Source organism: Triticum aestivum, chromosome 2B (genome assembly GCF_018294505.1).
Source record: "Triticum aestivum cultivar Chinese Spring chromosome 2B, IWGSC CS RefSeq v2.1, whole genome shotgun sequence".
In the NCBI taxonomy this organism is placed as follows: Eukaryota; Viridiplantae; Streptophyta; class Magnoliopsida; order Poales; family Poaceae; genus Triticum; species Triticum aestivum.
The window spans coordinates 36,276,722-36,290,345 of record NC_057798.1 but is presented as its reverse complement, the minus strand read 5'-3'; the positions used below and the strand labels follow the sequence as shown (position 1 = coordinate 36,290,345).

The 13,624-nt window shown below is 44.9% G+C and overlaps 1 long non-coding RNA gene across 6 annotated transcripts; it reads right to left on the bottom strand.

Moving 5' to 3' along the window:
* Nucleotides 1-242: 242 nt before the first annotated feature.
* On the bottom strand, nt 243-7,471 carry LOC123040217 (uncharacterized). Of its 6 annotated transcripts, none has more exons than XR_006418098.1 (14): nt 6,981-7,471; nt 5,898-5,959; nt 5,690-5,820; nt 5,398-5,524; nt 5,215-5,331; nt 4,549-4,687; nt 4,366-4,477; nt 3,461-3,568; nt 3,281-3,352; nt 3,077-3,209; nt 2,866-2,975; nt 2,197-2,320; nt 1,284-1,446; nt 243-581 (listed from the first exon to the last, which is right to left on the bottom strand). It is a non-coding gene; the product is annotated as an uncharacterized lncRNA (long non-coding RNA). The 6 variants fall into 6 exon arrangements; XR_006418095.1 differs by having other exon boundaries at nt 2,193-2,320; nt 4,366-4,464; XR_006418094.1 differs by having other exon boundaries at nt 4,366-4,464.
* Nucleotides 7,472-13,624: the final 6,153 nt, after the last annotated feature.

The window sequence follows — 13,624 nt, the reverse complement described above, 5'->3', positions numbered from 1 at the left end:
AACAAGATTCAGGACCGAGACCAGGCGCGGCTCGAAACCCTCAAATGAAAATAAATCGACTCGACAACAAACCAAAGAAACCAAGCTAAAAGGCACAGGAAGAAGCGCATACATACATACATGCATACATACATACATACATATATGTGAGCATTTGAATTTCCGCAATCTTTGCATGCTGATGAACATTCTACTGTGCCATGCCAGCAGGAAAATCAATCTCAGGCGCCGTCGCAAATCCATCAAAATGAAAGAGATTTGGTACATATAAATCATCACTAGCCCGTGTTGAATCAAATCAAAGGCACCTAATCCATATACAAATAAGTATCATCTACAACCAAACCAAACACTACAGGTTTGTACATATATGATCATCTTTACCAGAAGATGATTCCCTCACTAACAGGTTAAAATAACTCCCACCACATTACACTACCCAAAAAAGGGGCAAAACGCCCAGCTCCAGTGCTTAGAGAAACCGACCAACGCAAGGGCTTTGACATGTCTTCGACGATTGGTAGTGAGCGCCTCAAAAACTTGTTCTGTCTCGGCTGAGGGCTCAATAGAATCCTTCGTTGCTGCAGTAGAAACATGACACAGAACATGGTTCACTATGACGCTTTATGGTTCATTCCTGCTAGTCCATAATCCCCAAATGACAAGTGCTCCCTAGAATCATATTTCAGCTAAGAAACTAGTCTTAAACATAACCAGGTATCCAGTACCAAAACTAACAAAAAAAACAAAGAAAAGTGGAGCAACAAGATACTGGAAAAGAAAATTCATTCTGGTGGCCAACGGTCTAATTAACCAGCACAGGAATCAATGCCAATGACAAGATAATCACAATCAATATTGTGGCAGCCAGAAGACGAACACACAAACACAGGACTCGCCTGGACCGAGGAAGAGGTGGCCACCACTGTCGCGGTTGCCACACATAACAGCTACTCCCTCCGTTTCTAAATATAAGCCCTTTTAGGGATTTCAACATGAGTGTAGATTCACTCATTTTGCTTCTTGTGTAGTCACTATTGGAATCTCTAAAAGGTCTTATATTTAGGAACGGAGGGAGTAGAACACTAGCACCTGCACTGCACATACGTGTACTTAAAGCCTAAAACTATCAACACATTGATCTTGAACAAAACAGAGATTATTGCATGGTTTTAACTTAAGAGAAGACTGACTTTATTTCATGTAATCATGTATATCCACATGACACCCCACAAGCCAACACCTACACAGCATGGTGTCTGGGGAGGAGACCAAGCAGTTACCTGATCCACCGTCGAAGGAGAGGTGGTTGCAGCAGACTGAACTCACTGCCAGGGAGAGAACAGCTGCCAGGTGCTCATTGACAAGTCTTGCACTCACAAGTATATGTCAGCAATAGAAGGTGCAAGGGTTGATGCTGTGACGCACAATCAACTATGCAATTACCTGCAACAAAAAGAACAAGTCTTGCTCACTAGATCATCCAGCAAGACGATGAGGCAGGAAACACGCAGCCAAATCATCAATCCGTGTTACTTATATGCTAACGCATCAGTACTTTCCAAAGTTAAAGGATCATTTAATAAAATATATCTCATTAGATCACTACTTTATAATGGTATAAAAACAAGAAAAACATTGCGTTCACATTTCGCCCATCAAGGCAACTAGAAACACAAACTACATCATATAGTTTGCTCCATAATAGGGAAAGGCGCCATTTCGATTAGTTGGATGGCTCAGTTTTCATATTTTGAATCCGACTATCAGTGGCACTTGGAAATAATAATCCACCCAGCAAGCTCATAGGGGAAGAAAATGCATCTTTTGAAGGCACCAGATCAGTGCTACAAGAGAGATTTATCCATGTACATCAGCAAGTTCGTTGCTAATGTGAGAACTTACAAAACAAGAAATCGCTAGGGTTAAACCTAAGGTTCATATAGGGTGTCCAGCACAGAATCATGGTATACTCTTACGGATCTGCACGCATAAGAGACCTAGGGATCGAACTATGATATCACTGCTGTAAAACGATGGCACAAATTATTATACCAGAAGCCCGAGAGGCACAAACGTTGGCATCACAACCCACCATGAGATACCAAAACACTAAGCTTGTCATGGCGCAATGGCCATAGGCACACAAGTGCATGAGATAAAGTAGAGCGGAGAGGACTGGAGGGGTTTACCCACGTGAGAGAGGAACAGAGGTTTGTATGGCCAGTACATTTTTGCCTTGATTTCCTTGAGGCTCTCTGAATTTGTGCTGCTTGCACAACATGATCTTGGAGTGAATCCTTCCTTTGGCTTGAAACGCCTACATGAAGAACACATTCAGGGTTAAAAACAATTTACCGCTTGCAACCTACTACAAAGTGCAATCTGCTCACTCAACACTACAAAGATTGACAAGAGAATAGTTGGAGGCTTGGTCCACACAAACTAAGCCCTAGGAAATGAAGGCGTACAGGTGGACAAACATCTCAAAAGAGAACACAGAATGATCACCAACTATTGCTATCAAGGATCAAGAAGATCCCTAACTAGGAATTTCAAACAAAAACAAGGCAACACTATGACATTTCTCTAACCTACAAAACTAAAGCCTTCTTTATCAAAATGTCGACATAACTCACACATGAATCTCGATATTTTTGTGTCCATGTTCTAAACCCAGATAATCGCGATCAGATTCATTCCAAATCTATGATAAGATGTATGGAATCTCAAATGGAGTGTCGACGTCAATAAACTACAAACAAAAATTAAGGAACACTCGATGATTAACTTCCAAGAGTATCACCTAGTCAACTAATCAAGATCAAAGTAATTCTGACATAATAAAGAGGACACAAATTATACCTTACATGACAAGCTGCTGTCATGATCTTCTTGCAATTGATTTCTTGTGTGAAACGGAAACATCATAACTTTGTTCCAACAGACTAAAGAGTAGAGTGCTCTCAAATGTCCTGATGATACGAAAAAGAATTAGCTACAGTATCCAGTAAGACATCCAGCAAGCTAGGCAGACAAAAAAACATCACACCCCGCATATCTGCAAGATAATTACCATGTGCAAAAGGGTCTAAGACAATCGGTTGATTTTGACTTGATTTCATCGTGTCTCTCTGAATTTGTATTGCTTGTAGAGTATGCCCTCGGAGTGAAGTCCTTCGGCTTGAAAGCATGGAAAGTGCTGCAGCCTAAAGATGGTAAGGTTAAAGTTGGCGGTCGCAGTCACTCGATACTAGAAAGATTGAAAGAGCTTACTTACCCATTTGCAACATAGACCAACGAGGATGCCTTGTTGTACTGTATGGCCATTATGGGCATGGTTGGGTCATTGCTGCACAGAAGATCATAACTATTAGATAACATTTGGAACGTGACTAGCTAAAGAAAAATAAGCAAGCAAAAGAACCATTGCTGTGTTTTTAAAGGCAGCAACACTAACATGTCCATTATGCTCACTTAACGAAGGATTGACTGATGTTTTCGAAAACGGAAGGCTGTGATGAAGTACACCGCCACTTACCGTTGGCTGAGTAGCCCAATCTTGTGTCTGAAGGCCAAAAAACAATGCATCTTTTAGTTCAACCTTGAATTTACATACATATATATAATGAACAAAAGAAGAGCAAACGGTAAGCCACGGTTCAAAACAGAGTAGCTCCGAATAATCATTTCTCGTAGTTTCCGTTGTTAGTTTTGATTCAGTCTCATAAATGGTGGTTATTTTTATTTCCATGCTTCACGAGAAAAAACACTCCACGATCATCCCAACACGAGCAACAACATAGAGACTAGTACTGAAGAAAGCGTAGGGAGCTAGAACAATAGAACACCTTCTATCTTTGTCAATTAGCATTCCTACTGGATAAAAGAAAAGAATGATATATTTCAGATTCCGACACAGGCATAATAAAAAAAGGCTCGGCCATTAATGGTACCAACGGCTGGGCATTAACAAACTTACCACTTTTTTTAAAAGTTGTGCATTATTTGGAACTCGTAGATGAAACCACAATTTGCAGTGTCAAAGAGAATTGGTTTATCTGCTATAACAACTTATGGCTTTAGGATTTTTACACGATTCAAGTGCCCAGTATTTACGTTTTGAACCATTAAGTCTTTTGTAGGAGCCTTTGCTGGTAGAGTTGAGGAACATGAATGAAGCTAAGTTATAAGGTAAAGAACACAATCAATCATGTCCACTTAAACTGACAACCAAATGGAATCAGATGAACATGAACATGCAGGTGACCAGAAGCACATCACAATATCAAGCCATTGGTTTCATGTCTGGTACAAAGGCCATGAACCCAAAGTTGGAGAATTGCGGGAGAAGAGCATTCTTACCACCATGTGCCCGTCTTTGTCGGCAGGAACATCCAAGGGCAGCGATGGCTTCTCAGACTAGTCTAAGGCATCATTCTCCTTGGCGTCCATGAGTTGTACCTGCACGTGCAACCTTGGTTGAATTCCACCACTGTTTAGTCAGACGAGAAGTGCACCATAGCTAAATACACACTAGAGTCTTACCTTGTTTAAGCCATGGACGTTGTGGAACAGATGAAGAGGAGGATGGCCACGGCGGAGACAAGGGTGGCAGCCGAACACCCCAATCTACTAGTGACGCAGAGTTGTCGATGACATGAAAAACTCTAACAACCTCTTCAGTCTGTCAGGGCAATCAAAATAGTACACACGTAAGCAAAACTAGGTTTGGATAAATGCACAAGCAAGAACAATATATGTTCTTATTAGAGAAGAACTAGACCACAATAAAACAGTCATTCATGATCTACAACTATGCAAAAGTAAACACATGATAAAATCTAAGCTACAATAGAAAATGGGGAGCATCCAACATCAATGACCATATGGAATGAGCCATTTGACCATCTTTGGCGTATTGTGATTCTGATTGACTAGTTAAGCATATTTAGCATCACAGCAACCTAAAGCCTACCTATGAAACACACTGATAGCCAGGACAAGAATATGAGCTACAACAACATTAGATATTTGTAAGCCTTAACAGAATATTAATGATTGCAATAAACCATGCCAACATATGCAAGCAAAAAGGAAAGTTATTGGCAGATAACCACAAGCACAGAACAATATCAAGTCAATGTCCATGGCTGGCACTAAGGCCATGAACCCAAAGTGGGAGAAGTGAGGGGAGGAGAAGAGTCTTCCTACCACCAAGCGCCCGTATCCGTTGGCGGCAGCACCCGAGGACGGCGATGGCTTCTCAGACTGGTCTAAGGCATCATTCTCCTTGACGTCGACGAGTTGTACCTGCACGTGCAACCCTGACTAAATTCCACCACTGTTTAGTCAGCCGAGAAGTGCACAATAGCTGAATACACACTGGAGTCTTACCTTACTTTAGCCATGTACGTTGTGGAGCAGAGGAGTAGGACGTGGCAATGCGGAGACGAGGGCAGCGGCCGCCTTCCCCAATCTACTAGTGAAGCAGAGTTGTCGGTGACACGAAAACCTTTGCAGTCTGACATGGCAATCAAAACAGTACACACATAAGCAAAACTAGCTTCGGATGAATGCACAGGCAAGAACAAGATAGTATGTACTTATTAGAGAAGAACTAGACGACAATAGAACAGAGTCATTCATGATCCAAGAACAACATAGTATGTAAAAGGTAAGCACTCACAAGTACTTGGTGATTTCTGAAGAAAATAGTTACACATAAGACACCATGATTATCAGTTATTCTCAACAGCTGGATCATAGCTTCAGTACTTGCGCCCTCAAGACTGAATATTTGTCGCTTGTTGGTTACCCCTACAAAGTACATGCAAGTCCAAGTTATTATACTGAAAGAAACAGCAGCCATGATAAGATCTTCTCTGCATACTTACCCATAGAAGATTTCTAACAGGCACCCTATCTGTGACATGGCGGGTTACAAGCAACCCAAAGTCTGCAAATGCATAATCCCAATCTCAGCTGAAACTCTATTCAACTAGCTAGAATTGCATTACGAACATCAAATAGCAATATCACTGTCCATTGCACGAAAACTAATTTCCCTACTACAACGATGTCGGTCGATGCATCGGAACTATTCCTATCAGTGTGCAGACGAACAGTTCTGACTTCTGAATTTCAGCTACTAAACTATGGACATGTCCGTGCAGCAACAAAAAGACTAGCTTAGGTAGTTGGGCAGCGCATGAGTAGTCGAGTCTAGCTCCTCTTATACAAATTAAGCTCGACTCGTGCTAATTGGACCCAGCGGGAAGTCCATTTCGTCGGAGACAAAGAGCGGGAAGTCCTGTCGCCGCCATGTTCTATGGCCAACTGCTCTGAATCTACTGGAGACATGTCGTCCAGTTTGTTTCTGTACACAAAAAAACAAGCTGACGAAGTGGGGAACAGAGGCACAGCCGACGGTGCAGCTCACCACGTACTCCTATATATGCGTCTGCCAATACACGCAACAACAAATACAACATTTTTTCAGAACGCCAGTGCCTGATTTTGGCACAAACATGCATGGCGTATCGTATGACGCATAATGCGAGATCATCTGAACCCGGGGTGTGAGAGCGCCCCTCCCCCAAAGATTCAGTGAATAGAGAATCCGAGGTTGATGCTAAACAGCAGACCTTTCAAGAATCAAATACTGGCAATCATATCATAGTATCCAGTTAAGACATGAATGAATTTACAACTCTAAGCAAAAGCCTTAAGCTAGAAAAATAAGCACGAGACAGTGAATAGAACAGCAACGGTGAACCCTAAAAAATAAAACTGGGGATTTTAGGGAAAGCAAGCAAGCAATTGGGTGCATCCTGCAGAGACCATGTAGCATGCATGTGAGGCAATCAATTGAGCGCCCAATCGAGCGAGCCTAATTGGACATGGCCGTGGCACCAAGCAGGCCACGAGATGAGAGAAATTGGAGGTGAAGGAGAGAGACAAGGAGAGGGAGAGGGGACCTTCCTTGAAGGGCTCCATTCCATGGTGCGGTCGTCGTCGAGAGCGGAGTTGGTGTCCTCACGCGCGCAGAAGAGCGGCGTCGGAGGGCACGGCCGCGCCGTCGTCGCCGACGGCAGGGCACGGCTGTGCGTGCCGCCCCCTCCTCCTCTCCAGACGCACTAGCGTGAGGAAGGCGGAGTCTTGGGCGGCCGGGCACACCGAGCACCTGCGTCGAGGCCGCCCCGAGCGCGGATCCTGGATCCTCACTTCGCCGCGGCCGGCAGGACGAGCAGATCGGGGAGTGCCGCCGGCCTACTCACCGGGTCCATCCGGAAGCTCGACAGCCGAGGGAGAGAAGGGGGTGGCGGTGGGTGAGATGGAGATGGAGGAAGGCGAGGGGCGGTGGCTGCGCATCGGAGTCGGAGATGGGGGCGGCGGCGGCTGCGGCGGCGCGTCGGGAGAGGAGAGGAGAGGATGTGGGGTGTCAGGGTGATTGACGGTCAAAATTTCCTTTTTCAGTTCCTTCACTTTCTCTTTTTCATCTTCACTTTCACTTTGAACCCTGACACCCCGAGTATGAGGCGCAATTTTTTTCACTTTTTCACTTTTTCACTTCCTGTCGGTAGTTTTGGACCCAATATTTTTCAGACGAAAACTTGGTGATTGACGGTCAAAATTCCCGAGTTATAACAGTGGGTGGGTTGACAGGCCTCGTCTTTATGTCCGCTGCATTGCTAGTACACGGACAAACACGTCTGTGACGTTTGGGGCCGTTGTGGTCGGCGGCCGCCAAGCCCGGGCCTTCCTATATCCGCCCCACATTTGGGTTAGGTTTGAGGGATGCCGGTTAGCCAGGACGTTTGGGGTTGTTATTTGGTCGGTCAGTGACCGGACCGTCCGTCATGCTTGTTTTTCTTTTTTTTTTTGGTCGGTCAGTGACCGGGCAGTCAGACCGGATGTTTGAGGCGGCTATGAGGCGTCCGGATGTAAATGCTCTAACCGACGCGTGCATTTTTTTCATTTTCCTTTTTCTTTTTGGAGAGCCTTGATTACGTGTACTAGCAGGGGTAAAAAAACGAGATTCGATGCACGCTCGGATCGACCTCAACTCAAACGCCCGGCAGGATCGGACAAATACGCATGCGTGCCAAAATCAATCGGCCGGATCGACCTCAACATATTGTTAAGTATGAGTTGTGAATCCTTGACTTGACATCAATCTAGCGATGGCACTGCCCTCCGTCGACACATGACGCGTGGGTCCTACATGTTTGTTTAACCGCCAGCACATGTTGCCGCGCCAATCCCACATGTCACTACCAGAGCCCGGGGTTGTGCAACGACGGGAGGCGGGACGAACGAGCACTAGTAGAAAAGGGGGCAATGGTCCAGGCCGGTCCAGCCCATTAGTCCCGGTTCAATCCAGAACCGGGACCAATGGGGGCATTGGACAAGGTTTTTGAGCCCCGGGGGCCGGCCGGGCCACGTGGGCCATTGGTCCCGGTTCGTCTGGACCTTTTGGTCCCGGTTGGCGGGACGAACCTGGACCAATGTGCCTTGCTCCTGGCCCACCACCATTGGTCCCGGTTGGGGGGATGAACCGGGACCAAAGGCTTCCCTTTAGTCCCGGTTCATGCTACGAACCGGGACCAATTAATTGCCTATATATACCCCGCGAGCAGAGCACTCTCACTGCTCTGTATTTCGTGGCCGGTGAGGAGAGAGCTTTGTGTTGCTCTAGCTCACCTCCTATACACACGAGGTGTTCGATGGAATGCCCGAGCCACACTACTTAAGCTTTCTCCTCTCCAAGCTCCACCTCCAAGCTCCATTTTTCTCAATATTTGTCTAGGTTTAGCGGTCCGTCACGTCCCGTCCCCGTCTTCACCGCCGTCGATCGCCCGCGTCGCCGGCACCACCGTGGTGAGCCTCTTGTTCTTATCTTCTTTCTGAAAGGAAAAAAACTCTTACTTGTATGTTTATATAGATAATTGTATAATTTTCTTACTTTTATTATTGCATCTTATATAGTGAGATGGTTTTGGTATCCGCCCCCGTCGGCCCTCGTCCTGTCTATGATTCAGATGTGGTATATATTATCTTTTCATAACTATTGGTTCATTTATTGTTTATGACAATTATGTCGACCAACGTAACATAGATTTTATTTATCTAGGAGGTTGTTGAACCGGAAATTCCAACCGACCCTATTGTCGAGAGGTTAAATTTAGTTGAAGAAGAAAACAATTTGTTGAAGGAAAAAATTAGAAAAATTGAGGAGGAGAAGATGATATTGGAGTTGCATGTTGCGGATGTCGTCGATGATCACAAGATCAAGATGGATGCAATGCGCTTGAAGATTAGAAAGATTAGAAAATATGTCATTCATACCGAGGCTTGGTATCATTATGCCGTTGGATCAGTTTGTTACATTGGTTGCGATTATGATCGCATTTGTTTTCGCATTGAAATGTTTTACATAGTTTCAGTGTATGGTTTAATTAATTTAGATGCTCTGCAGAGCTTTATGTTGTTAGATGAGAACTATGTATGTACTTTGGTTTTAATGTGATGATGAACTTCTATTAATTTGGTCACTTAATTATATAATGCACGCAGATGAACCGGCAATGAATGTACAGTTCAAGACACACCTCCGAGTACATTAAGGGCGTGCATGATTTTCTCGAAGTGGCTGAGGCAAACAAGCAGAATGGTTTTATGTGTTGTCCATGCCCTGTATGTGGGAATACGAAGTCTTACTCTGATCGGAAAATCCTCCACACCCACCTGCTTTACAAGGGTTTCATGCCACACTATAATGTTTGGACGAGGCACGGAGAAATAGGGGTTATGATGAAGATGGCGAAGAAGAAGAGTACGATGACAACTATGTGCCCCCTGAATACGGTGATGCTCCTGAAGATCAAGAGGAACCAGACGATGTGCACGATGATGCTGCAACGGGCGAAGCTGCTGAAGATCAAGAGGAACCAGACGATGTGCCCGATGATGATGATCTCCGCCAGGTCATTGTCGATGCAAGGACGCAATGCGAAAGTCAAAAGGAGAAGCTGAAGTTCGATCGCATGCTAGAGGACCACAAAAAAGGGTTGTACCCCAATTGCGAAGATGGCAACACAAAGCTGGGTACCGTACTAGAATTGCTGCAGTGGAAGGAAGAGAATGCTGTGCCTCACAAAGGATTTGAGAAGCTACTTAAAATATTGAAGAAGAAGCTTCCAAAGGATAACGAATTGCCCGACAGTACATACGCAGCAAAGAAGGTCGTATGCCCTCTAGGATTGGAGGTGCAGAAGATACATGCATGCCCTAATGACTGCATCCTCTACCGCGGTGCATACAAGGATCTGAACGCATGCCCGGTATGCGGTGCATTACGGTATAAGATCAGACGAGATGACCCTGGTGATGTTGACGGCGAGCCCCCCAGGAAGAGGGTTCCTGCGAAGGTGATGTGGTACGCTCCTATAATACCACGGTTGAAACGTCTGTTCAGAAACGGAGAGCATGCCAAGTTGATGCGATGGCACAGTGAGGACCGTAAGAAAGACGGGAAGTTGAGAGCACCCGCTGACGGGTCGCAGTGGAGAAAAATCGAGAGAAAGTACTGGGATGAGTTTGCAAGTGAGCGAAGGAACGCATGGTTTGCTTTAAGCGCGGATGGCATTAATCCTTTCGGGGAGCAGAGCAGCAATCACAGCACCTGGCCCGTCACTCTATGTATGTATAACCTTCCTCCTTGGATGTGCATGAAGCGGAAGGGCATTATGATGCCAGTTCTCATCCAAGGCCCTAAGCAACCCGGCAATGACATTGATGTGTACCTAAGGCCATTAGTTGAAGAACTTTTAGAGCTGTGGAATGGAAACGGTGTACGTACGTGGGATGAGCACAAACAGGAGGAATTTAACCTAAAGGCGTTGCTTTTCGTGACCATCAACGATTGGCCCGCTCTCAGTAATCTTTCAGGACAGACAAACAAGGGATACCATGCATGCACGCACTGTTTACTTGACACCGATAGTATATACCTAGCAAGCTGCAGGAAGAATGTGTACCTGGGCCATCGTCGATTTCTTCCGACCAACCATCAATGTCGAAAGAAAGGCAAGCATTTCAAAGGCGAGGCAGATCACCGGAAGAAGCCCGCCATGCGTACCGGTGATCACGTACTTGCTATGGTCAATGATTTACACGTAATCTTTGGAAAGGGTCCCGGCGGACTAGCTGTTCCGAGTGACGCTGGGGGACACGCACCCATGTGGAAGAAGAAATCTATATTTTGGGACCTACCCTACTGGAAAGACCTAGAGGTCCGCTCTTCGATCAACGTGATGCATGTGACGAAGAACCTTTGCGTGAACCTGCTAGGCTTCTTGGGCGTGTATGGGAAGACAAAAGATACAACTGAGGCACGAGAGGACCTGCAACGTTTGCACGAAAAAGACGGCATGCCTCCAAAGCAGTATGAAGGTCCTGCCAGCTATGCTCTTACCAAAGAAGAGAAGGAAATCTTCTTTGAATGCCTGCTTAGTATGAAGGTCCCGACTGGCTTCTCGTCGAATATAAAAGGAATAATAAATATGGCAGAGAAAAAGTTTCAGAACCTAAAGTCTCATGACTACCACGTGATTATGACGCAACTGCTTGCGGTTGCATTGAGGGGGCTTCTACCGGAAAACGTCCGATTAGCCATTGTGAAGCTATGTGCATTCCTCAATGCAATATCTCAGAAGGTGATCGATCCAGAAATCATACCAAGGCTAAGGAGTGATGTGGTGCAATGTCTTGTCAGTTTCGAGCTGGTGTTCCCACCATCCTTCTTCAATATCATGACGCACATCCTAGTTCATCTGGTTGACGAGATTGTCATTCTGGGCCCCGTATTTCTACACAATATGTACCCCTTTGAGAGGTTCATGGGAGTCCTAAAGAAATATGTCCGTAACCGTGCTAGGCCAGAAGAAAGCATCTCCATGGGCCATTAAACAGAGGATGTCATCGGGTTTTGTGTTGACTTCATTCCTGGCCTTAAGAAGATAGGTCTCCCTAAATCGCGGTATGAGGGGAGACTGACTGGAAAAGGCACGCTAGGAAGGGACTCAATAATATGCAGGGACGGATATTCTTGGTCTCAAGCACACTACACAGTTCTACAGAACTCTACCTTGGTGACCCCGTATGTCGATGAACACAAGAACAGTCTGCGCTCCAAACACCCGGAGCAGTGCGACGACTGGATTACATGTGAACACATCAGGACTTTCAGCAGTTGGTTGGAAGCACGTATCAGAGGTCACAACACTGTTTGTGATAAGGTGTACTTATTATCCAGGGGACCATCTTTGACTGTATTGATTTGGAAAGGATACGAGATAAATGGGAATACATTTTACACGATTGACCAAGATCAAAAGAGCACCAACCAAAACAGCGGTGTCCGCTTTGATGCAACAACCGAGAGGGGAAATGACACATATTATGGTTACATAGTGGACATATGGGAACTTGACTACGGACATGATTTTAAGGTCCCTTTGTTTAAGTGCAAATGGGTCAATGTGTCAGGAGGCGGGGTACAGGTAGACCCACAGTACGGAATGACAACAGTGGATCTGAAAAATCTTGGGTACACTGAAGAACCGTTCGTCCTAGCCAATGATGTGGCACAGGTTATCTATGTGTAGGACATGTCTACCAGACCGAGAAAGAGAAAAGATAAGGAAGTGAATACATCATACGATGAGCCAAAGCGCCACATAGTTCTTTCAGGAAAAAGGGACATCGTGGGAGTGGAGGACAAGACAGACATGTCTGAAGATTATGAAAAGTTTCATGAAATTCCTCCCTTTAAAGTTAAGGCTGACCCCAACATCCTGATAAACGATGAAGATTATCCATGGTTACGGCGCAATAAGCAAATGACACAAGCGAAGAAAAAGTGAAGACTTTCTCCCGCAACTATTATGATGATACCATGCCAACTTTGTAACTGACGAGTATGATACCATTGTCCGTTTTGTACATGCACATGCTATGTGTGGGTCAATTTATGATACCATGCCAACTTTCAACTTTTTCATAGTTCATTTGAAATGCTTTAATGTCTTATGGTTTGGCCATCGTAATAATTAAAAATAGCAACAATAAGTATTTTGTTGTAAGTAGAAACAAAATAAAATAAATAAAGCAAGAAAGAAAACAAAAAAACAAAAAAGTGGAAAGTTTATAATTTTCCTAAAACTAAAAGCAAAAAGAATTAAAAATAAAGCAAAAAACAAAAGAAAATAAATAATGCACAAAACAAAACAAAAAAACTCGAAAAAATAAAAATAGCAACAATAAGTAAAGAAAACAAAAAAACAAAAAAAATGCCCCCCACTGGGCCCCCGCGGCCTGAATACGATTTGAATCCCTACTATGGGCCAGGATTCAGGCCCGCAGTAGGCCCAGAAGGCCCATCAGGCAAAGCAGTCGCAAGTAGGCCCATAAGCCTGCAGTAGAGAGGAGTTCGAGAGGGGTGCGGCAGTGGGGCTTATAAACCACTGCGCGTACCTCTCAACTAGCGAGGTGGGACTAAACTTTGGCCCCGATGCGGGCAGCACAGCGGCCTTTGGTCCCGGTTGGTGGCTCCAACCGG